This window comes from Neofelis nebulosa, chromosome 11 (genome assembly GCF_028018385.1).
Source record: "Neofelis nebulosa isolate mNeoNeb1 chromosome 11, mNeoNeb1.pri, whole genome shotgun sequence".
NCBI lineage: Eukaryota > Metazoa > Chordata > Mammalia > Carnivora > Felidae > Neofelis > Neofelis nebulosa.
The window spans coordinates 20233982-20260915 of record NC_080792.1 but is presented as its reverse complement, the minus strand read 5'-3'; the positions used below and the strand labels follow the sequence as shown (position 1 = coordinate 20260915).

Here is a 26934-nt window from a genome sequence, read left to right as displayed (position 1 = left end):
AAGACAAAAAGAATAGGCTAGGAAATAAACAAAACAAAACCCAGCAGGTGAAGCTGTCCTCCCTTAGAAAATCAACTATCTTGGAGAATAAGTAGTTTCCAGGCAACTCATGGACTACATCCTACTCAGGTGCTGATTCGTAGGCTTGAAGTGCGTCCCAATTTTAACATGACCACACAAGACCTGAAGTAAGTGATCTATGATCCACACGGGGCAATCACTGCCAGAGAGTAGAGGATCCATTCTCACAATGATACGTACATGGAAAAGGAGCCAGAGGAGAAAGAGACGATGGAAGAAAATAGAAACGGAAAGATTTCTGGAAACAGATAGCAGGACAAGGAAGTTAAAATAAACTGAAGGAGGCGCACACTGAGGTTTGTTCAGAGAATGGAGAAGGGACACATTTCTTTGAAGACATGACAGAAGAAGCAGCCAGGTGAAGTTTAGTGGCAGATTAGATCAACTACCTCAAATCAAGCAATGCACTTGAGAAGTCTGACATCTCTCCTAAATCCCTAGGATGCCTGCTTCACTTGGTTGCCACTTTCCTACCTCTTTTCTTCCCTGAGGATGACGACTGGATCCATATAGGATGCTGAGCTTGGACTGAACAGTAATGGTCTGGAGTGAAAAAGACAGCCAGTGGTGGGTGAAGAAAAATGAGTTACACACAGATCATCTTCACCTGTGATCTCGGGAAAATCAAAGTTCAACTAGAGGACCGGGGTCCTGGCCTCCCAGGATCCAATGCTTCTTTGAATTCAACAAATCCTAATGTGACATAAACAGACACTCAAATCACTCATGGACCATTGAACGACAAAAGTGGAAGAGTCTTCCAAATAAATGGCAACTAGGGAAGCAAGAGGAAATCAAAATACAAAAGGGTGTGGGGTGGAACGGCTTGGAAAATCAACACTCTGAAAGTCCACAGAGAAGGGAGATTGAAAATTTAGGTTTTCAGCACGTGAAAATGATAATCCTCGTCGACAACAGTGGACAAAGATTTGTATTTATTCATCTTCTTCATCAGGTCAAATAAGTGGCAGATGAGAAGACAAAACTAAGGCCCACTGAAGACATATCCCATGTGTCAAATCAAATCAGGTTGGGCTAAAGGCACTCTGAAAACATTGTGAAGTTGGCCTTGTTATCTCCATCCCCTGCCTCCCCACCCCCCACCCACCCCCCACCCCCCCCACACACACAAAGGAAGGCCAGGAGTGTAAGTGGTCGGGTCAGGATGCAACCAGATCTAAGTGAGTACTGAAGCAGGGACTCTCCAAAAGTAAACAAATGAACGAGCTAGATCAACAATATGTCAGAGAAATCCACAGTTCCCCTCACCCCTCTCCACTGAGAATATACGTTACCCAGATTTCTTCTTGGATTCTGATTCTCCAAATTGTTCCTAAGTGCTTTCATACTATATTGCTTAAATTTGCCAAAGACTGTAAACTACTTGGGTGTAAACACTGACCTGAATTCCACAGAGGAGTCTAATTCCAGGCCAGCAGTGCAGTTGGCAAATTCAGTCTTCACCAGATGCATGCATGCCTATTAATAAAGCGACAGGTCCTATGCTCATCTCGATTATCCCTTATTAAAACATAATGGGGGCGCCTGGGTGGCGCAGTCGGTTAAGCGTCCGACTTCAGCCAGGTCACGATCTCGTGGTCCGTGAGTTCGAGCCCCGCGTCAGGCTCTGGGCTGATGGCTCGGAGTCTGGAGCCTGTTTCCGATTCTGTGTCTCCCTCTCTCTCTGCCCCTCCCCCGTTCATGCTCTGTCTCTCTCTGTCCCAAAAATAAATAAAAAACGTTGAAAAAAAAATTAAAAAAAAAAAAAAAACATAATGATGAAGGGCGCCTGGGTGGCTCAGTCGGTTGAGCGTCCGACTTTGGCTCAGGTCATGATCTCGCAGTGTGTGAGTTTGAGCCCCACGTCAGGCTCTGTGCTGACAGCTCAGAGCCTGGAGCCTGCTTCGGGTTCTGTGTCTCCCTCTCTCTCTGCCCCTTCTCTGCTCATGCTCTGTCTCTCTCTGTCTCAAAAATAAATAAAAACATTAAAAAAATAATGATGATAGGGGTAGCTGGGTGGCTCAGTTGGTTGAGCGTCCGACGTCAGCTCAGATCATGATCTCACAGTTCGTGAGTTCGAGCCCCGCATCAGGCTTGTGCTGTTAGTGCGGAGCCTGCTGCAGATTCTCTGTCCCCATCTTTGGCCTCCCCCACCCACTCTCTCTCTCTCTCAAAAATAAATAAAAAACATTAAAAAAAAGAAGTGTAAAAAAAGAGGAAAAGAATAAAAAAGATTGATGATAATATTTTCCCTTGAGTTCTAATACTCTTAATCATTCTTATGAGTTCTCTTTCTCATTGTGATTTAACAGTGTGCTGAAATGTTAAAAAAAAAAAAAAGGCACAGCAGTCATTAATGTGGTCCTTAAACCCTAGTGTTTTGTTAACATATAATCTTAGCTTATATTTACTTCTAATACTTTTGATCGGCTACATCTACCTGCCCGTAGTCAGGGCCGGTGGTCAGGAACACGTGCTTCAAGAGTCTGGCAGGACTGTGTGCAAATCCCAAACAGATCACTAACCAACTAGGAGCGTACCCCCTGTCTGGATTATTTTAACCTCTCTGTCCTTCGCTTTTCTTCTTCGTAAAATGAGGGTGAGAAATACTTTCTGTAAAGGTCGCTGTGAGAGAAAATCTGCAAATCGAAGCACAGGGTTTGGCATACAGTAAGAGCAAAGTAGCTAGTGGCTATTGTAACCATGATGGGATATCGATAAACATTTCTGGACATTAGCAGTAAGCATTATGGACATTGTTGGACAAAGGTCGCTGTCGTTATTTAGAAGTTAGTGCTGATGGAGCACAGATTTAATGTGCTCCTGTGTGGACAAGTAAGCTTTGTATTTGTATCACGGATATAAAGACTAGAACTTAATGTGGACTACTCTGAAAATGCATGCCTTTGGTCACCTGGGGAGAAACGGAGAACCATGAGATTCAACGTTCCTCCAAATATATCAAACTGTGTGCGTTGCTGATGACAGCGACGTCTGCACAAGCAGCACCCACCTTTTCAACTGTACGTATTTGTATTCCGTTAAGCGGAAAAATAGATCACCTCGGTGGTTCCCAAGGCTTTTGCCTTTGCTTTATGTTTTAGTTGCAAACGAGCCTTCCTGTTTTATGACCTTTTCCCTCTGCACCTTTCTCTCGGCTTGTTGCCTTATGTGCCCAATCATCCATGAGCACGACGCTGACAGAGCCATTTCCTCCTCAGCTGTTACCCTTGAGTAGCTTCCCAGTCCATTACAGGCTAACATTTAAAGGCATAATTCCTACCCACTTGCAACTTTTATTCTAAGGGAGACAAAACAAATCAGGCTGAGATTGCCAGAGTACAATAATTTTTTTCAAATACCTCCCATACATCAAACAGTTTCACTCAATGCTCTTACAACTGTGGGGCAAATTCAGACAAATCTTGCTTCGTCCGCTCTGTTCAACTACATTTCTCCTCTGCTTCCCTACACTGACTTCTAGTGTACCCTTTGCTCTTTCTTAATTCCACCAAAAAGTGCTCACTGGAATAAATTACTTATTTATAATAATTCATTTTTATTATAAGCAAAGCAAATGTTTCATTTCAATAACTATGTAGAATGTTTGTTTTTCCATTTGCATCCTAAGGAAAAAAGAATTCAAGCAATTTTCCTGTATAGTGATACGGTCAAAATGTTCCAAGAAAGAATCCTGGTTCTGGCAACATGTTTTAAAACAGGAATATAGGACAACCACTCCACACTGATCCCCTCTCAAATATTCTCACCCAACATTACAGATAAGCCCTGTGCTCTTAGGGATATCTACCTGATGAACTGGAAACACTGACTGCAGGGAACGTCAGTGCCTCCCTTCCTTCCACAAGTGTGGTGTGCTCACTGCTTAGCGCAATGCCCAGTGCAGAGTGAGTGATCAGTAAATATAAATAATAGGTAACCTTCAGCATTCTGTGTAAATACACCGAGTTATCAATAAGTCTATCTGCAGTCATCAGACTGGAAATGATTGTAAAGTTATTTTTATTAAATAGTCTTTGATTTGGCTCAATGGTATTGGCAAACGCTGAGACTGTAACCATTTGGACTACACATGCTGCTGGCCCATTTTCAAAACCACTAGCAACATGTTTATTATTTGTCTCTCCCACTTGAATAAAAGCTCCACAAGGGCAGGCATTATTTTTTGCTTTGTTTCCGGATGTATCCCAAGTGCCTGACGTGTAGCCCATGCTGAGCACATATTTACTGAATGAAGGACACATATGGAGCACGGTTTGTAAGGTCCTTCATGAGCTGGCTCTCGCAGACATGGAGAATCTATGCCTCACACCCTCCCTCTCTCAGTGCTCTGAAAGAGATGCCCAATCCTTTCTTTTCTAGCTTTCTGCAGATATAAATCCCTAAGCCTCAAACACCCCTCAGTCTCATTCTCACACAGCTCCCTTTGCCTGTCTCTTCCTCACCATTCAGATCTGAACTTGGATGTCAACTTCCCCAACTTCCTCTAGGTGATGTCCCTCCCTGGTAGGAGCTGCCAAGGGACCCTATATTTCCCTTGGCCTCTTCACTTGCTGCTTCTTCCACTAGACAGAAAGTGACTCTGAGCACATGGTATTCATGGGATATCACCACCACCGACACATGCCAAGTATCTGGCACAAAGCTGGTGCTCCATAAATACTTGATAAATGGAATTAATGAATAACTTAAAGCCTGAACACTAATATATGAAGAAATCAAAAGACGTCCATGCCTATATCCAGAGCAACTGATACGAATCAGTACATATGATACAAGTCAAATAAACTCAGAAACAAAGTAATTTAAAATCCAAGCAATCAATGTGTTTTTGGCCCTTTCCACAAGTTATTGGTATCCCTGGCCTGTGAACAGTGGGATATGTCTTCCAACAAAACTTCACCAATCAAGATTCTGCAATCAGAAAAGAAGTTCACAGGTAAAGAAATAGTTACTAACATCCCAAGAAATAATTCCGCGTGATTAATGATTTAACCATTCATTCAAATATAAGACCTTTAATTCTCTCTAGAAGTTACATTTTCAACTTGCCAAAAATTCCTAAATAAAAGCAGGTGTTAATTTTGAAGGCAACACGTAACATACTATGACAAGTGCAAAATCTAAACTAAATTCCATACATTTTCTTTAACTCCTTTAACATATTACGAAACACAGAAGCTCTTACCTGATTTTCTCTCTGCATTTTAATTTTATTAAATTAAATATACAGAATATTGAACAGAAGCACATAACTCTACCCGCCACCATGGCCAGCATGTTACCTGAGAGCCTCATGGAAAGAGGTTATGAAACTATGGCTCTGAGCAACCCGAGGGTCAGGTCTGCATCCATAATGTGATCAAAACAGTGTATGTGTATGACAAACCCAAATTAAACAAAAACAGCTCTATCATTCCAAAGGTGATAGAACATATAACAAAATACCCTAATTACCTCACCACTTAACAGACTCGGGGGGGGGCGGGGGGGGGGGCGGGAACCCCTTATAAAAACAAATTACAGCAACTTGTGGTTCATGCTCCTTTTATTGAACAGGTAGCCTAAAAAATATTTTACCATGTACCATACGTAAGTCATACAAGATAGTAGAGATAATATTGCAAAGTATAACAAAATCACCCAAGTACTTGAGAAAAACATACTTGCCTACAACCAATTTCCAGGCTAATTTCATAGCATACTTAGCTATTTTCCTAATTGTTCTGCATAAGGCAGAACTCCCTTCTTCAGTGTCATTAGTCTTAGCTGTATATTACCAAAAAACAATAAATGGATGTTCTTTTTGAAATATTTATAGTGCCAGCTTTCCTCTAATTTGGCTTGTCTTTCCTCTAAGTTAGTAAAAATCCATTAACATTTTTCCTACAAGAAAAATCATTCCTGCTGCAAATACATAATGTTTCATTGTAAATTTACAACAATGTCTGTTACTCCCATCATTATCACAGAGGCCAATCTTTAGGGCCATTAGATTAAGCCTATTGATTTGAAGGACAAATAGAATGAAAAATAGATATCATTTCAGCCCTTTCTGGAAGAATGGACAATTTTAACATATTTAAAACTATCCATTTTCTTTGACCTAAAAAAGTTATTAATTTATAATATAAAAATATCTTGATGGCAAACACTTAGGTGCTAAGTAGGTGATGACTCACTTTTACTGAGTGAAAAAGAAACAGAAGGATTTAAAAAGAAGTGCTCAGTTCAAAAGAATGGAGCAGTTCTGAAAACCAAAATGACAGCTCTTTGATGTGATGTGTAGGTCAGAGATTCTCAAACCTGGCAGGACATCAGTGTCACCAAATGCACGTTTAAATTAGATGCTTGGATCCCAGCCCAGACCTCAAAAATACAGAATGTCTGTAGGTGGAGCCCAGGCATTTGTATTATGTGAATGGCCCAGAGGTAACTCAGATGTACAGCAAGGGTGAAGATCTACAAGATTTGGTCACATGCCTGTAGGGAGTTCAGGGGCCATGGGCTGACAGCTAAAGAATGCCACTCATCAGATATAATTTTATATCGGATATGTAAGGACATCAGGAAAGAGTGGGATAAAACAATATTCAAAGTAAATACAGGCTGAGATCTACCGAAGCTTCTTTCTGACATTCTCTATCCAGCTCTTGCTTCTACTTTCTCATTAGTCATACAGCACTTGCAGAGGGGGTTGGTGTTGCCGTGTTTATAGTGTCTCGAGCGTATTAGTCCCCCCCCCCCCCGCCAACCTCAGTAAGATGGCAGGTTCACCCAAGTCTGACAGTCCCCAAACGAATGATCTATTCTTTGGGAATACCAATCAAATTGCAACTGGCTCTGTATAAATGATGAAAATATGACAAACGAAATAGGGATGTAGCTTAGGGGCTCCTTCTTCTATAGATGAACTTAGGTCTGCCAGCTTTCAGAGACACTTAAACACAGAACAATTATATATGAGAATCAAGAGCTCATAAGAGGGCTGTTCCAAACAAAGACCTCCACCGAAAGTCCTGGTAGGAAAGATGCCACTGGAGATTAATTTTATTGAGAAGACTTTGGCCACGGGAACTAGGTACTGTAGGACAGAACTGTGCAGTGGATGAAAGTCTATTTGTCCCTGTCCAACATGCTCAGAAATAATGTCCCTGAAATGTCTTTCATATTCCCTTCTTAGGTAGCTGCTAAAACAATATCCGAAAGTGGAAAGAAGTGACCACAGTGAAGTCTTCCTCACAAGAGTATTTGCATTAATGAGTGTCTTAAAGTAATCTTTGTACAGAAAGCAAAGAAGGATTAATTCTGGAGGAGAAACAGAGGGTCCTTTGAATGAGGTGTAGTGGGCCATAAAGTTTATGGAGGTAAAGAGTGGGAAATGAGGTAGCCCAAAGGAAGACAATGGTCGTCAGCCCAGGATGGGAGGCGTGTGTACTCTAAGGTCAAAATGCAGGAGGTGGGGAAAATGAAGAAAGGAAAAAGGACATTTGAAGGCGCACCCTCACATCTGCCCAAGGGAAGAACTCTGAATTCCCAAACAGCACAGGAGGTTAAGGATTCAGGGATAGCTGCTGGGAATCAACAAGCACGAAGTTTGGTTTGGAGCACTGGGGAGCCGAGCGAGCTTGGAAAGGAATATCCACATATGTGAGGACGAGGGAAAGGACGCAGGCACCCACCCTGAGGACAGTACAGCAAACAGACCCAGTAATAAAGAGGATGCCCTTCTCCATACGTTCTCCATTAAGATGCCAAGAATGGTAACAAAGTAAGACTAGGAATGATGAGAAAATTAAATCAATGGCCTTTCTTTACCTGGCAAGTGGTAGGGTTGCTTATAGGAGTGAGGGAGAAGTAACTTCAAAAACCCGAAGGGCATGTCTGTCTTTTTTAGTGTTGTGTCCCAGGATCTAGCATACTGTCTGGCACTAAGAGGTGTCCAATACGTGCTGGCTGCATCAGTGACTCAGTGAACACCCTGGAAACACAGCAAGACTTCATAAACACTTAACAAATACGAAACGAACATTAAACAGTGGGCATACTGGAGTAACTCTTAGACTGAGATCTTGGGGGACAAAAAAGATGTCTTGGTTATTCAAAGGCCATTTAAGATAATTTTTTTTTAAGTACACCAGCCTGTTGAGGGTACCCTGTGAGGGTAAATTTCAAAGGGGCTAGCCTAATGAATTCATTAGATAAAAACAAATCCAAAAAATTATTTCCAACCATCCTAAGAACCACAGTTAATTGTCTTTCCTCTCCTTCCCAGCTGGTTCTTCATTCTTTCAACTTTTTTCAAGGTTTTTTGGGTGACCACTACTAGCTTTAGGGTTTTATTAGTTTTTCTTCTCACTCCTTGATCACCTGTTTCAGCATGATCCTGATTTCTTTTGTATTTTTTCACTCCCCTGGGAAATTTATGTCTGTTTCTGGCATCTGTCCCCCATCCTCTTTTGTGAACACTGAGGTGAAAAATTCATTTATTTTTTAGCACTGTCTCCATTGCCTGTCAATAAATTACCCTTTCTATCTCTTCAAGGCTTGACAAACCACTTTTCAGACCTCCTGGTCTTTAGGTGCTTTCAGAAATAACTCATTATTATTTATCATCACCTCATAGGTAATCTTTCTTGCTTTTTCACTCTTGATTTTGGGATATTTTTTAATATTCTTAACATCTTCCTGCAACCATGCCATTCTCTTCCGCTATAGCACTCAATGTCAACTGTGACTCTTTCTTAATACATTAATTGCCTTGTGCTCTGCAGTTTCCAGTTCTGTTTGCCTGATAGCTGTTATATTCTCACAGTGCGTTTCTTCTTACCCAGGAGAACTGTGGGGCATCTGCATATTGAGTTCATCTCTGAGCACACATGTCCCTTCCCATTCCCAGTGTTCTTCCTTTCTCTACTTATCCCTTCTTTTTCTCATTCCGTTTTACAGCATCTAACGTTCAGGGCTGAGTGCTAAATTTTGTTTCAAAGGGACAGAGAGGCTGCAGTTCTGTCTACATGTATTTGGCACTTTTCAGTGCTTAAAACAATGGCTCAGATAATATTTGCTATGAAAAGCATCATTTGATGACCAAATCCAGTGCAACAATCCGTTAGGTCCAAACTCCTACATGTGTCGCAAATTTGCAAAACCCAATCAAGCTTCCCTGCACTTTTTTCCTCTTCTCTAGTTTGACCACAGACTTGCTGAAGCCTGAGCTGGATTATCATTATGCTCTTAAAATACTCTCCAATTCTACACTTCCAATCATATCCTTTGTTTCACATAAAACTTAATCAAGAGGAGTTTTATGTTAAGTTTCCACTTGTTCATAATGATAAATAGCTTAAGCTACATTCCGTACATTCCCAAACATTATTTTTCTTTCTATATCATACACAGATAAATTACATTTTATCTATCTTGTCATCCCCTATCATGTCCATATTCTAGGGGTCCTTACTACCTGATAGGCAGAATTTAACTCTTTTTCCATTGCAATTTTTATAACCTTTAGTTATCAGCCAGTATTAGCTTGTAATTTCAAGTGATGTCCACTCCTTCTAAACTGAAAAGTTAAAGAATGAATACCAGCAAGTTATCTGATTTTCTGATCCGTGTTTATCACAGCCATCTAAACAAAGTAAATTGCATGTAGTATGCATATTAAAATTATTTCTTAAATACAAATTATACAAAAATAGGACAGCTTGACCTCTCTGGTAAACACCAGCTAGTAAATATGACAAAAAGTGCAGAACAGGAGAATTTTGCCCCTCCAGTGTCAAACAGACTAAGGGCGCCATGTAACAGTACTGAGTAATGTAGGCACCAATCAGTAGAAGCTCTTCAGCAGCCCATAGAATAGTGTGAATATATATACCGCCCTTTATCCCAGAAAAAAAAAAATCGACATACGCATTTTAAGTACATAAAAATTTGCGCAAATAGAAAGTGACTTTCCTAGGATCACTAAGAAATCATGGCGATCTGATCTAATTGGTAATGCTTTTAAGCACCACATTTAACTGGATTTTCTTATAGCACTAATGCTCCTCCACTGACACAACTTAGCAGGCAATGTATTTACAAACTATAATAGCCTGAAAAGAATTAACAATGAACAATGTGCAAAATAGTCAATTACAGGCTTAAACTTTAAACAAGCACTTACAATGAAGATTAAAAAAAACTATCTTGGCTATTGGGTCATTTTCCAGGCTACTAACTGCTAAACCATGTGCAGAACGTGCTTCCAATTTAACCATCCAGATTTTCTAAACAGGCAGATAGCTTTGCTCTGCAGGCAGAATCAAGTTGGTCTTCAATTTGATTTTTAAAACAAGGCAGTTCTACAGAAACCCAATAAGCTTTTGGCTACAGATTATCTGAAAAATAAAGAAAAGGGGAAGTGGGTTTTATTTTAAACACCTTAATTTGTCTGTCTATAAAAGTGAAAAATATAACCTTACTTTGGTCTAGAAAAGGGTAGTAGTTGAATAAATTTTACAGCCCCGTCAATTTCAGAGGAGTAATTGTCACAAGGCCCGGCTCTTCTGAGACACAGCACTGGCAATGGATGCCAATACAAAAATAACGTGTTGGAAGTCATGATGATTTTTAAAAGCTACAGAAAAAAAAAACTGAATGTTTCCTAACTTTCCTAACTAATAAAGCACCTCTCAGACCTCACACGGGAGACAACAAAATCTGAAAGTTTCACTCTCGGAAGGCTGGCTTCCCTCTCACAATGGCACCAGATCAAAATCCACACACAAGGAAATGAGCAGAATGTAAGTCAGGTGCATGGGAGGACTTTTGTGGATGAAGAGACTACAGAAGTCTTACACCAAGATGAGTTGGCTTTTTTCAGGTACCATTTGTACTTCTTGTGGATATGCCTAAACAGAAGACGTCAAAGAACGATTTGTCCAGAAAGATGACTGCAACTGCAAATAGTGTACTGATGTCCCTGATGACTTGTCACCATTGTGACATTCATTATGAAAACAAGTCAGGTTGATCTAACCTTGGCTCATGTCAACCTAGACCTTCAACAAGGTCCTACTGCTTGATTATAAAACAGGTCACTGGATGCTAATCCACTCCCTCTCTTTGAGTATGCCTCGCTAGCAGGTTAATGTCCTGCAGAAGGACAGCATAGGGAGTTCTTAAAACTCCCTAGGCGCTCACACATGGCTCTCACAGATCTTGTATGTCACAAGAACTATATTCCTGAAAGTTATCATGAGTCTAATTTTCATAGTCTAAATTTAAAGGCATCTTCCGGCAAACCCTCTATAAAGAGAACAATTACTCTTCAATTTATCTTCAGTATTAACCCAAATTTTCATTTAACCTTCAGCACCTATATAATTTAGTATCTGGCTCAACTTGTAATTTCCTATCTTAAAATTAGTACAGATGAAGGACACCTAGGACTTTGTCCAGGTAATTTTAAGATTTTTGTTGTTGTTTGTTCATTTTGAGTTCTCTCATAAAGCTCTACAAAGTTAGCCAGTTCATAATTATCAGTCAACGGCAACATTATTCATAACCATATCCTATCTATTGCCTGGTAAATAGGTTAATTACAGTACTCAATATCAAGAACCACATTTGCTTCTTCCGTTGGCCAGAGAAAAATAATTTGTCTTAAGATTCTTCTCCAGAGAGCAGAATATCACCAGTTAAGAAAAGGATTCACAATTACAGAAATGGCCCCCAGTAATTCCCCACGTCACTGCAACAACAGTAATGCTGAACATTTACTGAGTGCTTACTATGTTCTAAGCACTTGTCTATGCATTGCACATGTACGACCTCATTTATTTCATCCAACAATCCAAACAGGTAGATTTTACCACTGTTTTCAACGTTTAGGTGAGGAAACTAGTGGAAAGGGTAGTCAGGACTGAAACTCAAGAGTACACACTGCTAAGTATCACACTGAACTATCTGCAGTACTGACAGAACCAAAAGATGGACTTGTCACATTTGTAGACAAAAACCAAAACGCTTAAATCTGTTAAGAATAGATACAAAGTCCCATCCTACACAGGGAAGTAGAAGACCTGATTGTAGAGCAATGGATATTAGGGGCGCCTGGGGGGGCTCAATCGGTTAAGCATCTGACTCTTGATTTCAGCTCAGGTCATGATCTCACAGTTCCTGAGGCTCCACACTGACAGCTGGAGCTGCTTGGGATTCTCTCTCTCCCTCCCTTGCTGCCCCACCCCCGCTCATGCACTGGTGCTTTCTCTCTCTCAAAATAAATATATAAACTTAAAAAAAAAATAAAACCATGAATATTAAAAACACAATGGCTTTAGTGGACAACAAGCTCAATTTTCAGTCACTGCTAAAACATGGATGTGTAAATGGAACCTTAGGCTGCATTAATACTGACAGTAAAAGCAAACCCACTACTGATTAAACCAGATCTGGAATATTAAGGTAAGTCCTGTTCCCATTTGGAGAGGGAAAGAGACCACTAGAACACATGCAGAGGACGTGACCAGTAGTTAAACCGTGCTGTATGATACACTAAATGCCTTCCAATGGCACTTTTGAAGGAAGCGAGGATTATCCTCCTGAGAAACATGTGTGGAAAGAGAGACAATGCACAATGCCAGGTAGCTTTGGAGGAGGAACCCGGTAGCCCAGGCTGACAGCTACACAATTGAGAACGTTCAAAAAGTCAGAGCTGTCGAAGTGCAATGAATTACTTTGTCGGTGGCGGCTTCTCCAATGCAGTGAAGCCCCCAGCAGAGGAATGAGTGCCCGTTGGGGATCCTTTCATTCATACATTAGTCATAGTGTCATTTGTATGCCAACAGACTTGCCAGAGCCTCATCTAGAAGGATTCCTGTGTTGGGAGGGGAGCTGATGTAAATCAGAAAGAACATAAGAAGAGCTGTAGGTTCCATTCGACTGTTAAGGATCTAGGGTATCTTTCCAAAATGGTGGATACTCTGAAATAAGAGTTTCATTGTAACCTATCACAGTGGAAGAAAAGAAGGAAGGAGAGAGGGAAGAAAGAAAGGGAGGAGGGAGGAAAAAGGGAGGAAAGAATTTCAAAACAGTATGTTAGGAATGAGTGATTAAATATAATACTGAGAATGATTTCATGATCAAATCAAGCATTATCCAGTTTTCTCAAAGGTACCAAATGTGTAGAGAGGAAAAGATGAGGTAGAGGCGCTTTCTCTCTCTCTCTCTCTCTCTCTCTCTCTCTCTCTCTCTCTCTCTCTTTTTTGCCTTCAACTTAGGATCTTTAGACAGAAAAATGATTAATCAGAAAATAGGTTCACTTTTCTGGTAATTTATCCATTCCCATGACGTCAACTACCAAATATGGACTGCCGTAAGCGAAATCTGCAATCCCAGCCCAGAGCCACAAATCAATCCACCCACAGTCATCTCAAAAATTCATTTTGTCCAAAACCGAATTTACTTTTAGTCCCCCATAACTTACGTCTCCTCCTATATTACACATCCTAATGAATGGCACCACCAACTACCAGGTGGCCTAAAACAGAGCAAGGCTAAGAAGCCAAAGATGACCCCTCCCTTACCCATCAGTTACCAACTCCAACCATTTCCTTCAGTTTTTATCACTCAGATGCGTATCCTCCTCTTCATCTTCATCTCCATTGCTCCTGATTCGGTTCAATCTCTCATCATTTCCTCTTGGAAGTGCTTTAATCACCTCCTGAGTAATCTCCCTGCCTCTCCTGTTGCCCCCCGTTTGCACTGTTGCTGGAGTGACTGTCTTAAACCATAAATTGGATCATGTTATCCCGCTATTTAAAATTAGTCTTTGAGTAGTCTGCCACATGCTTCAGTGAAAACGCAACTTCCTCCACCTACCTATTTTTCTAGGGCCAGGATTCTAATCCTACTTTCCCCATCATCCCCTCCTCTGAGTTCTCCCAGTCTCACGGAATGACTTCTGTGCTAGCTCCCTGTAGCACCCTCTCACTCCCGCACCTCTGCCCAAGCAATTGTATCAACCGGCCATTTTCTTTTTACCTGGACAGTTCTAACACATCCTCTAAGACTCACTTCATGCAATATCACTTACCATATAACTAAATTCATGGGGATTCTCCCAGTGACCATCCCCAAGCCCCTCTCTCTTGTCTGCCTCAAGTCAGAGTCAACTGACACTGTGAACGCTCACTTTCCCAGCTTCCCTTGCAGCTACAAGTAAACCTGCAACAGATTTGGCCAACGCATCATGAGCTGAATTCTGCTCAAGGTCACCAGTTCCCAGGAATGTTTTTTTTTTCCCCTTCCTGATGGAATAGGACAGCTGGAGGTATAGATGCTACTCTGATCTCTGCCTTTCTGGCTTCCAATTGTGAACTCTGATGCTGTCTGGGGCTCACCAGCCATCCTCAAAGAAATGCAAGAGGAGAGAAAAGGCTGAAGAATGAAAATCGGTGTGCTAAGAAAGGAAAAGATGGCAGCATTGGTTTGCTGAGTCCACACAGGCAACGTCCTACCTCCAGACATCCCATTCAGTGAGGAAAAAAGCCATCCTTATTCGACTAACCCACTACTGTCACGTATTCTATTAGTTGCAGCTGAACACATGCTTAACTGCTACCGCACCTCAGGGAGTTTATTCCGTATTCTCCACAAGCGAGGCAGTGCAGGGTGGTTAAGAACACGGGCCTTGGCGTTCAGCAGACAGAGCTTAGAATCTGGGCTCTGCCACTTACCACACAACATCAGACAGGTGACCTAATCTCTCTGACCCTCAATTGCCCCCCACCAACCCCATAAAACAGAAATGGCCATGCCTAACACAGAGCTTTATTGTAAGAACAAACAAGACAATGTGTGTACTTAGCCCATGCCTGATACACAGTGAGCACCAAAACATTTTAGTCATTATTATGAGGAATCAGATGGTTGGTAGCCATATAGTATATATGCCATATAGTATATATATATATATATATATACAGCACCCTGTACACACATGATTATTTCCCTAATGTCCTGATTTGTAACCAACTGATACCAACCTGATACCTTCCTTAGACTATGAGCCATACTGGAGGCAAGAAAAGGGGCATGTCACTATGTAGTTAGTACTTAAAACAAGGCCTGTGCGGCACAGACTTTTCACAGAGATTTATCAGATTAATAAATAAATGAACCAAAGACTAATTTGAGTATTGAAGTGTATCAGTTTGGCTGGCTTCTAGCACAAATGGAATTTATATAGATGGTTAAAGGAACACATATACGGACGACCATATGATTGCAGACAAATAACGATAACACATTAATTGTATTTACCAAAGAAGATATTCCAACCCTTCAAACAGTGAGATATTCTGGTTTGCTTTCACAGACATGTAATTTGCCCTCTTCCTCACTGCCATATGGGAATGGCACTTCCTCTCCACTGGAAAATCAAGACAGCAAAGATCCGAGGTATAAAACCTGCTTGTGATACAAGCAAGCCAGAAACGGAATTTGGGATCCACGTTCCATCCTCTCTGCCACTTCCAACTTTGCCTCTAGAAAAGGCTCTCTCTCCGAATATTTACTTGTGATGAAGTTATAAAATGCACAACCCTCACAATTTTGCGAGGGGATAATGTGGGGTTCACAGGGGGAGGCTTCTTTGGCAGGTCATCAGCCTCTAAATATTAGAACGAGCCAAATATTTTTTCTAAGCAGTGCCTTGCCATCTACGGTCCAACTCATACAAAACGGGGTTTATTATATAGGCATGCTGTTTACATGCAACCACTCAAGTATGTTGCCTAATCACAATGACCAGGGAAAAACCGTCTTTGATATAAAAACCAGCCCTCCCTTAGTAATTAAGATTTTCACATGACTTGAGAGCACTTTCTTCTTCCATACAGAGGATTCCTCCTTCGTCATAAGGAAACCTGAGTTGCTCTGATAAATCGAAATTTAGATATTGCATGACGGACGTACAAGCCTACATTGGTTTTTAACTATCCACCTAAGTGCACTCTACTGCACACATCCCGCCTCTTAACTAGAGCACTCAGAAAAGCCATCGTACTTTGCCTGACTAACAGACCATGTCGCAAACAGCTAAATGGCCTAGCAAATGCAAAGAGTTTCCCATATGTTCACTTTCCAGTGTTCATGGAGGTCCACTACCTATGCAAACCGACTGCATCTCCACAACCACATTCCACCTGGAGGCACACAGGTAACTTCGGGCGGCCATCTAGCTCTGGACACTATCAGCAAATCAGAACCAATTTATAAGCAGTTCCTCTAGTGTTTGCAAAGAACATTACCGTGTAGTCACAATTACAGGAATAGGGAGTTGTCTTACTCTGCGAATATTTTAAAGAAGTCACATAGAGGCTTCTTTTTATGCTAGAGCAGGTGTGAACTCAATTCCACTCTAAAACTAGTATCAGCCCAGCTGAGAGAACAGTCGTAAATTTTTATTTCAGAACTAAATGAAACTCATGAGGGTATGGGGCAAAATCTCGTTAACTATTAAAATGCCTTTAAAAGACTGTGGGCAAGGCTGCTTTCTTTTGTTTTATTTCCAATTTGGTGTTCAAACTATATATAGAATGGTGCAATGAATGAAAATGCAATCACAGAAGTATATCTATTCAGAACATTTTATTTGGAGGTAATGAAAAATTTCAGAGTGCTCTTTCCCCCGACCACATCTCTATGAATTAGGTCAGTAAGTGAAATAAGGAAACCAAGGGTAAAATGAAAAATGGTTTACTTAGATCACCATAAGATTATCAAGCAAACTACTATTTAGTAGGTCGGTATTTTCCCATAACTAGTTACTAGAATGCCTAACAGAGGTTGTCCACAGCTACTTAAGTAGTCGGCCATGATATTTCATCTATTTATGCTCAGTGCATCTCAATTTCCAAATATTTGTGAGCCCATCAATAAATAAGGACAAGGGAAACTATGCAATGCAAACACACACACACACACACACACACACACACACACACACACACACAAGATAAAGTATAAGTTTAATCCTGTCAGGAGACCAGGGTTTAAGGCTTCCAAAAATACAGATACTAGGCTCACTTCCAACTACTCCAAAATTTCTGAAGGAGACGGGGTCACTAGTAAATTTTCCTCCACAATTTGGTATTGCCCAATTAACTACAATCAGTTACACATAAAGAGTTTCTGCTTGCATCTGAAGCCTTCAGATTTGGCTGCTGAACTGTTAAGAGTACAGCTTGGTCTCAACAGCCAAGGTGAGGAAAAGGCAAGAGCAATTAGTAACCTAGTAATTGCAGAGAGTGGACCACACCAGTGCTGATAATACTAGAAAACTGTACTGTGTGATCAGAATGCTCTAAAGTTACATTTTTATGTGTCTCTTTCTCTCTCATCTTTTGCTTCTTTTGTCTCTTCTTTCTCCACCAAGTGTTATCAGATATTCCACACTTTGTATTTTCATTCAGCTTTAATATGGCCCATGAAGGGGTGGCATTTAATTAATCACTTCCACATTCTGCCAAAATTCGCTATATGATCCTCGAGTTTGCACACCACTTTGGCCAAACTAGAGTCAGACCCAATAAACAGAAAAGGCACCTAGATAAAATAAAAGTGCGCAGAATGATAACTTGCAGTAACTGAACTGAAGTGCCTGGTGCTGTTCATATTACTTCACTTAAACACAGAGCAACAACTCAGACGAGAAATTCCATCAGAGCACTAAAGATTGCCCAAGGTCACACAACTGGAGAGTAACAAGCTAGGCGTCAACCCAACGTCCAGCTAGAAACAATCCTTGCTCGGCCTGCCATCCTCCACTTCGCCACTATTAGGGCTTTAGTGGGATTTTCAACCTATAAGAAAGCTCACGATGTTTTATTTCAAACAGAAACACTATCATCAGCAATACTTTACACCATATAGTGTGAAGCTTCCTTCCGGTGTTTCCTATTAATAAGCATGTGTCAAGGAATTGAGGAGTGATTGATAAACAATCCTCGGGAAGATGAAAAATGTTTGGGCTGTATCTGTTAAGTGTTTAGGAACAAATTTAATTTAATCCCAATCTATGCTCCATGCATCTTGCAACTGTGGGTCCGGAGGCCTGATTCTGCAAAAGGAAATGAAACGGGATCCACTAAATACCTTTTTCTACTCAAAAATAATACAGAGTTCCTTAGGAAGGACCCAAAAACCCTTTGAAGTAAAGAGAATCAGAGAATAATCACACGCAGAGCGACATTCTATGCCAAGCCTCTCCGTAGAAGAACAAACCCAGGTGGATGAGGACTGTCTCTACCACATTCCTGAGAATGTGGAAGGTCTGTGTAACAGCACCTCCTTGGTGAAAAGCAACCTACCTAGTGGTTGCTCATTATCCAGATGACCTACAATGCAGGCAAAGACATCTTGGCTTGCCAGTAGGCCCCCTCACCCCACCATTCAAATAGCATAGCAAGGTATTTTTAGCCATGTGTAAGAACAAAACTTGAGAATATTTAAGTTGGAGGGACAAATGGCTGGAGGCAAGCATCTCACAAGGGGCATATCTGAATTCAACAAAGTTGTCCCCAAAGAGGTACTTATTTTATAGGATTACTGTGTTTGTGAACTGGCTGAAAAAGAAATCTTTCCATTCTGGTCTTGATGTTTACAGAACCGTACATTCTATGCTATCTCTACCTGTTCTTGCCTTCTGTTCCACTCTCTGTAGAAGGTAAAGGTGTCTTAAAGCTGCTAACAGGCAAACCCAAAGTCTATACATTCATCAATTAATTACAGACAAAAGTAAGAGTACCCAAAGTGTGGCCTTGCAGTGCCATAAGATAACGGTTACAGAGCAGTTAGTTGTCCCAACGCGTATCACTTCATTGCACTGCTCACAGTGGTTCTGGGGTGTGCGGGTAGGACAGGTATTACTACCCTCACAGAAAGGAGAAAGTTGGGGATCGATTTATCCAAAGTCCAATCACCAGGAAGTGGAACAGTCAAGACTAAGGCTGTGTTGAGCCCTGGCCTAGTCTACTGTTCAGTGATGCCTCTCAACGCTTAACACTGAGTTTCTTTGCTACTGTGGTCCTAATGAAGGTTTTAATGTGAACAGAGAGAATAGGCTTATTTTCATTGATGATCCATATGGCACTCAGGGTAGACATGCAACTTTCACGGACATTATTAGTTCACAGATCCTGTAACTGTACTGACGGTTCTCCTGGAGCCAAGAGGCAATGAGAGGTTTGAGAAACTCCAAGTGTTTAATACCCCAGGACTCAAGGATCCAGTCAAGAAGCATGTTACCGGTTAATGCTATCACGGGCATATCGTAACTATCAAACTTAATGCGAAATTCCAAGAAGCCATCTTTCCGATGAAAACCTTAGAGAAAAACTTGCATACTCAATAAAAACAACACTGTTGAGTTCACATCCAGCTTTCCTTTGATGACACATGGCCCTTCCCTCTGCCTATTCTCTCACTGGCCTGACTTATGCCATGACTGTGTTTGACAGAGGTGGGAAACTTCGGGCCCAAAGCTGAATCCAGCTCTCACCACAATTTCATGCAGTCTTGGCGTGTTAACTAAAATTAAATGTCTTTTGGCTGCACTTAATCCTCCACACTAAAAATCAACAAATACGATTGTCGTACATATGAAAATAAAATAGAGGGTTGTTGTTGTTGTCTTTGCTGCGGGCAAGGGGCACTCTTGTGTGAGTGCTTCACGAGGACGTGGCAGGTTGTTGGAGGTTAAGTACACAAAAGACAGTTTGAGTGGTGTGGGGCAAGGATCTCCCCTCATGGTACTTGTGATGGCATATATGGGACATTGTGGCTCCAGGATGCCAGGCCTGCTCTGAATGGCTGCCACGGGACTAGCAGTGCGCACTGCCAAAGACCACCAAAGGCACCGTGGAAAAGGCTGATGGCTGCAGCTAAGGGTCCACTGCACGGCCAGGGTGCTCTGCACAGAGTGGCAGGAACTCAAGCCAGAGACCTAAGAGAGAAGGTTCTAGGTGATGCAGACATGGAGAGCGCGGACTCTGGCTGGTCACTGTCTCGCACAAAGGATGAGGACAATGAAGGCACAAGCCTGCCTCAGGCTCTTTCCTGTGGGTGACTCTCACGTCTGTGCTTTCTCCACCTTCCTCATTTCGACCACTTTTTTTTTTTAATACTCCACGTCTCTCTGTCCCTTTCTCTAATTTGCTGACCAGCATTCAGACTCGAGACCCATTTTTATATTTTTCTTACTATATGAAAGTTTCAGCCTGGTTCTTCATTGTCCAAACTGTTAAGTTGAAAATTATGCATTTTTCTCTGAGAAGCAATGAAATAAACCCTGTCAATCAACAAGCCTGATATGCACTGGCCAAAGTAGCTGTTGTGTACCTCCCTACCACCCAAACTCTGAAGCTGGAGATGGCCACTGGATATCGAGGAGCAGGGAATCACACTGTGGGACTCCCTTTTCCCTGCTTCCTGCTGCATCGAACCCACACTTGACATCTGAAGCTGTGACCGCCATCTTGAGACAATGAGGGAAAGCACAAAAGAATCACCAGACACCTGCCTTGATATCAATGAGCCACAAACCAATTCTAGCAGCAGCTCACCACCAGACTTCTAGCAAAAGAGTAATTCCTCTTAAGCGACCATTAGTCACAGTTTCCATTACTTCTAAGTAAAAGCCTTCTTCCTGATACATACTACTTTTTACTTTTATTTAACTCTAAAATGATTTATTTTCTCTTAGAGTCCATAACTTTCTATGTAAGAAATCTTCCTCTAGTATTTAGAAGACCTACACTTTCCTGTTGGCTGTCGTTTTCAAGTAACATTTTATGCGATCAGTTCTTCTAAATCTTATAAAACCTGACTATGAAAATGTTTGATGATCACAGCATTAATTAGAGCATACCATACAGTAAATGGCTGAGTGGAAAGGAAGCCAGACCCATGAAAGTCAAACAGAAATTTTTATAGAGTGGACAAGTTTTCCTATCTGAAAACTGGAAACACTTAACTTTTTTCAATGGCCTTTCAAAATAAGACTGATATGACTTATTTTTCATAAATAAAGTATTTTGTGGTATGTTTACTGAAAACTGAAATCTACCACCATGTAACATGATCCATTCCCTGACATTAGAATATTCTGGACAGCCAAGGATATAGTACTAGAGAATTAATTTCTGTAAGACTGGCTCTGATTTAGGGTTTTCTTCACGATACAGTGAGACAGATGTAGGATTGATTTTAGTTTATGGGCTTTTCATTCAGGATTTAAACCCCATATACATGATTTCCTGACTTAGCCACGAATAAAACCATTCAACAGTCATTTATTGAGGTCCTACAACTCTATGCCAAGCGTTGGCCCATGCATCACACTTCTCTCCTGGTGATATAACTTAATAAGCTATTATTTTATCTTCAATCAATCCAATCCCTTAACTATAGATATGGAATGAGCAGAGGTAGAAAAGAAACATCCATTTGAATCAGGCTTTAAAGAATAACATTTGGAAAACACATCACTAGCAAAGTTACTTGAAGGTATCACAAAATAGAGATGAATGGATTAGAAATAGTGATAAAACATCTCACAAGATAAAATATAGCACAAGGATAAAATGGCATACCTAAAAGATCAATGGACCATTAGATGAGAAAATTACCTCAGAGATCATTTAAAGGTCTGTTCCACCCTCGATTTAAAAATGGGAAAAAACCTGACCTGAGGAGCCACCCACAGTTGCAGCAAAACAGAGAGGAGAAAAGCCAGTTCTTTGGCTCCAAGCCTTAGCTCAAAATCAGGATTAATAATATCACTCGGGAAGACACTTAAAATAGTCTTATTTGTTAATACTTCGGGAAGACATTTTAGGTTAACATATTCAAATAACAAAACTCTGGAACAAAGAAAGCTAACAACAAATGACACCAGAATTAAATGTTTCTTCTCTCAGAAATTGCTTGTTACCACGTTACCAGTCCAATAGATAACAGATGATATCATAGTAAATTCAAGCAAAAAAAAAAAAAAAAGTCATTAAAAAAAGAAGACACTGAAAATACACAGACGTCCCTAACTAATGAACTCGCCAACAGCCTGCTATCACCATCAAACTTCAGAACAATTTAGAAGTGAACTAAAATTTCTAGAGCTGCCATCCATATTCACAGTTCCATTTTCATGTAGTTATTAAAATATTATTTGACCTCTGGCACTTTAGGATATCAAACACTTGCCATTGTTGTACAGGTTTTATTTTTTAATCAAATATTTAAATTCCTGCATGGAAAGAAAACATCTGACAAAGAGGTCAAGTTAAATCTTACCCATGTTTTGAAAAAACTATGTTTCTTTGTGGTTATTGTACGTTAAGGTTTTCAAAAACAGTTTTCCTGGTTAGAGCCTCTTCATTTAGGTTTATTTCCAGTTTTACAATGAAAAGAAAAACTCCCTGTATTAGCATCTACTCACATTCACCATTTTACAAGAAGACTGTGCCACTGGCCTCTGCCACTGGGATTTGAAAACACTCACAACACTTCACCTTTATGCTGGGCTAAACTCAGGGTAGTCATAAACACTTTGAAGTAATACAAACCTAAATATTCCTGCTAGGCAAACGGAGCAGTGGAACCGAATTATAATGAGCTAGCAGCTGTCACAATATGACCACAGTAACCAAATCAAAATATCAACCGCTAACCCAGATGAGATTCAAAGGTCATCCTATAAGCCAGCAGCCTTCTTCAGTTCTGCCTGAAACCCCGATCTAATCCTGCAGTAAAATGTTCCACTGAGCTAGTTTAGAAACCAGTTACTCTACAGTGGGAAATTATTTAGGGCACTGGTAGAGTACCGTTACCGTTAGTGGGGCTAGAACCAAATACCACAGTAAGGAAACTGAACCATTCACAATGGGACATGTAAAAACACAGCAGCTGATGTTGAACTAAGCTGCACCCAACTGTACAAAAGTATCACTTTTCACATCCTTCAGTTACCAATGCATGTCTATAATCTTACTGGCAACTTGCTCACTCAAACAATCTAGTTTTCAATAAGCCTCTGGAACAATAGAAGGAAAATGCATGCTTAGAGCCTTCCTTGGATCAAAAAGTTAGAGCTAGAAAATATATTGTTTTCCCACTGTAAAAACATTTGGACAATTATTTGCAAAAGTTTAACGTTTGCAAAAAAAAACAAACAGGGTCAGAAATGTTAAAAAATCCATACTCTTTGCGTATAGCTCTTGTTGGAATTTTCAAACTTTTCCAGAGCATATAATCCTCCTAAAAACACAAACCTCAGACCCATGGTCCTTCTGTCCTTTCAGCATATTCTGAAAGCTATTCACTGATCCCCTATAAAGGTTTAATCAAACTGTTTAAAAACTTCAGCGAACAAGTTTCCAGTAAATCAAGTGTACATTATTGCCATTAATAATCATAAGTAGTCACAAAGAAAAAGTGATTTGTTGTTTCCAGACACGAAACAGGACAGGGCATTTCAAACAAGTAAAAATGCAAACCAGCTTGCTCGTCTCCACCCAAAGAAAGCAATGAGTGAGGATTCTGGAAATGTCAGGTATACAGATATCGTATCACTATGTTGTACACCTGAAACTGATACAACATCATATGTCAATTATACCTCAATAAAAATATAAACAACATTTAAAAAAAAAAGAGAGTGCATATATGAACTGGTCAGTGCAGGCAGTCAGCTAGACGACTCAGTGCTATCGTCTCTCAACTCCTCCGGACTCCCCCACACAAAAAGGAAAACAAAAAGTCATGCATGGTTATTTAAAAAAAAAAAATTAGGGGCTGGCTTTTTTGTTTATTTTAGCTATGTTTTCCTTTAAAGGATTTACACAATATCAACTTCCAAACTTTGTATGGCAACTGTGATTACAGACAGTAATGGAAGAAGTGGTGTAGCCTTAAAAACCAAGTAGTGTCATTAATTCCAACAGAACAGGCGTGGGGGGGGGGGGGTGCGGCGCACATGTGTACACAAACCCATGCTTGCATGCAAGTACACTTGCATTCATTTGTCCGTTTTTACTTCAGGGATTCACAAACTATCAAATAGGGTATTACATTCAGATATGCAGGCTTGTTTCTAAAAGAATAAATTAATGAAGATAGTCTTTTATTCTTATAAATGACATACCATTTTGGAAAAAATCAAAATGCATAAATACATTGAGTTTTGGTGTTTTGGTGCCAAACATAAGTATTTATATCACAAAAAGTGCAACGTTTATGCAAAACCATTCATGTGAAATCAAAAAGCTCAGAGTTATAATAAAGGGTTTTATTACCGTAAGAGTTCAGGAGCAAATGTTAGCAATGCCTGTATGGTTTCTCCAAAATAGTGTATTGCCATAAAGGACAAAATATGTAACAATGATGCACTCCCAAAAGGAGAGAGCAGTTCATTACTTTTTTCTTTCCTTGCAAGAAAATAAAACCTCGCTAAGTGAACAGTTTACTTAAAAAAAAAAAAAAAAATCGGGTCATCTGCAGTTAATAACTCTTTCCCGTAAAATTAGTGTCACTTGTTTCTGTAGCAGACGCCTAATTCAGTCACAGGCTTGATTGATTTGACAACACAGAATCCGGTCCAATATAAAGTGGTTGATTTATTTCTTATGCTATAGCTTTTACCCTAATTGTGACAACATAGCAGAATCAAGTCTTTAACATGTAAAGAAATCCTTTGTAGTTTTACTGAAAACTAAAGATTCTGAAAGCAGGTATTGACTGTAGTCAAAAACTCACAATGAAGTCTAACACCTGCTTCTGGAAGAATGAAAACTTGCACCAGGATCATGATACAGAATATGGATTTGGACACAAAGAGCAGTTCAGATCATACCATGTACTCTGTGAGTTCAAATTCGTGGCCACACTAATAGATCTTCCTTGATCTCCGCCTCCATTTGTAAACTGGCTGTCTTTAATTTCTCGAAAACAACCCATCTTCTCTTTGTAAAAGTGCCGCATAACATCTCAAAGTGGTCTTATTTTAAATAAACAGCGGCTTGGGCAAAAATCAATGAGAAGCTTTGTTCCCCTAATCTAGCCCCGAGACAGACAAGCCAATCAAGAAGGCATTTGGGATGTGAGAAATTACAGGGGTGGGAAGAGTTCGTGAAGCATCATGGGCAGGTCTCTAAAAATATTTTTAAATTCTTTTCCAAACTAAAAACGCAAGGTATTTCATAGTGGTTTCAATGTCTTTTTTCCCTTTTTTGCAGACTGCGCCGTGCCCTCTTGCTCTGAGGGCGACTTTCCTGACCCCAGCCTGACACTGCCCCGTTAATGTCAGATAAACCATTTAGCCCCAGCACAATTCTATTCTGTGCAAAAATCTGCTTGAGGTGGAAAATGTAGCAGTTTGTAAACAATAAAGAGCCATGTTTCAGACCAGACAGCTTATCTAACAGAGAAGTCCTTTCATGGGGAACAGTGGGTGGGAGCCTCCCGGACATAGTAGCATCTCCTATCACAATGCAGGAGACTGTCTTGGCCTCCATATTTAAGAGTTTAATGGGAAGGAGGGCAGACGGGATAAAAGAACACAGCTGACGTGGACTTTCAGCTTAAACAACAACTAAGTGAAAAGAGTCAGCTCTCACTGCTCTAGCTCCAGACTCTCAGCCCACTTATATTTTAAATACCATTTGGATTGAAAAACAAATTTGGCTGGCAAAACAGTTGCCCATGAGGCAAGAGATGAACAAGAAACAAATATTTAATATCCTTGTATTGCTTGGTGTATTCCGTGATACTGATTTATCAAGTTCTTCCTTAAGAAACCCTTTTTTCACGGACAGAACATAAACTTCTAAATATGAGTAGTAATTTATTTGTCCTATTTTACTTTCACTCATCAGAAAATAGTTTTAGAAACTTCTCAGGGAGTTCTTTAATATGCCCTTTAAGTACTCCTTCCCAAGATTATCATTTTCAAGTTAATCTTTTATTCTGTGTTGTCAAATTGAATGAGGATAACTGGAGAAGCAAGGTGTTAGAATTTAATGTTAGTGCTACTGTCACTAAAGAGTCTAAAGCTGTTCTTTAAAATCTAGGTTGGCAAATATATCTAGTCTTCTGTATCTCCATATCCTGCACCTCCGTATCAACAACTGATAAAAACCAGGATGCTTGCTTTAGCTACAAAATTAAAATGTAAATATGAAACTTACCATTTTAAAGTAAAAGGGAACACAAATATAATAACAGCCTTAGGATCACACACAACTTCATGGTTCTCAAAGTTGGCATGATACTTAAAGGCACAAGCATATGATATTACCCGTTTAAAATAGGTTGCTAGTATTTCTCTGCTTTGTCTACTTTATGTCAAATATTTGAAATTCCTTTAGATGGATTTGATGGTGACTTTTGAAAAAAATGAGCTTCAAGGACTATCTATACATTAAATAACAAGTATAGCTTCCAAGGCTTAAAAATAGGGACATTCTTTAGAAGCATTTGCAATTATGGTTTGAGAATGATACAATTATGGCTGTGTGTTTTTCTTGGAGGATGGCCCAACGCCTTGTGCCAAGAAATTTAATTTCATTTATTGATGGATTTGCAATAGAATTTGACCATGGTGAGATTTATTAACATTGTTAAAAACTCACATTTACTAGGGCAAAGATCATTGTTTCACACAAAACTGAAGCAACCCGCTATTGCCCACTGCTCAGGTTACTACTGTTAAACACACATCCCCACAGGGTAAACAAAACAGAGAAGTATGCTAAGGACACCGGTATGAGGGCATGCTGGAAA

At 40.2% G+C, this 26934-nt stretch overlaps 1 protein-coding gene and 1 long non-coding RNA gene across 27 annotated transcripts in view; one reads left to right on the top strand and one right to left on the bottom strand.

Moving 5' to 3' along the window:
• Positions 1 to 26934, bottom strand: part of TCF4 (transcription factor 4) — a 356945-nt gene that overhangs the window by 203862 nt on the left and 126149 nt on the right. The window lies entirely within an intron of this gene.
• On the top strand, positions 24859 to 25562 carry LOC131490045 (uncharacterized). Its single transcript, XR_009250922.1, has 2 exons — positions 24859 to 25016; positions 25389 to 25562. It is a non-coding gene; the product is annotated as an uncharacterized LOC131490045 (long non-coding RNA).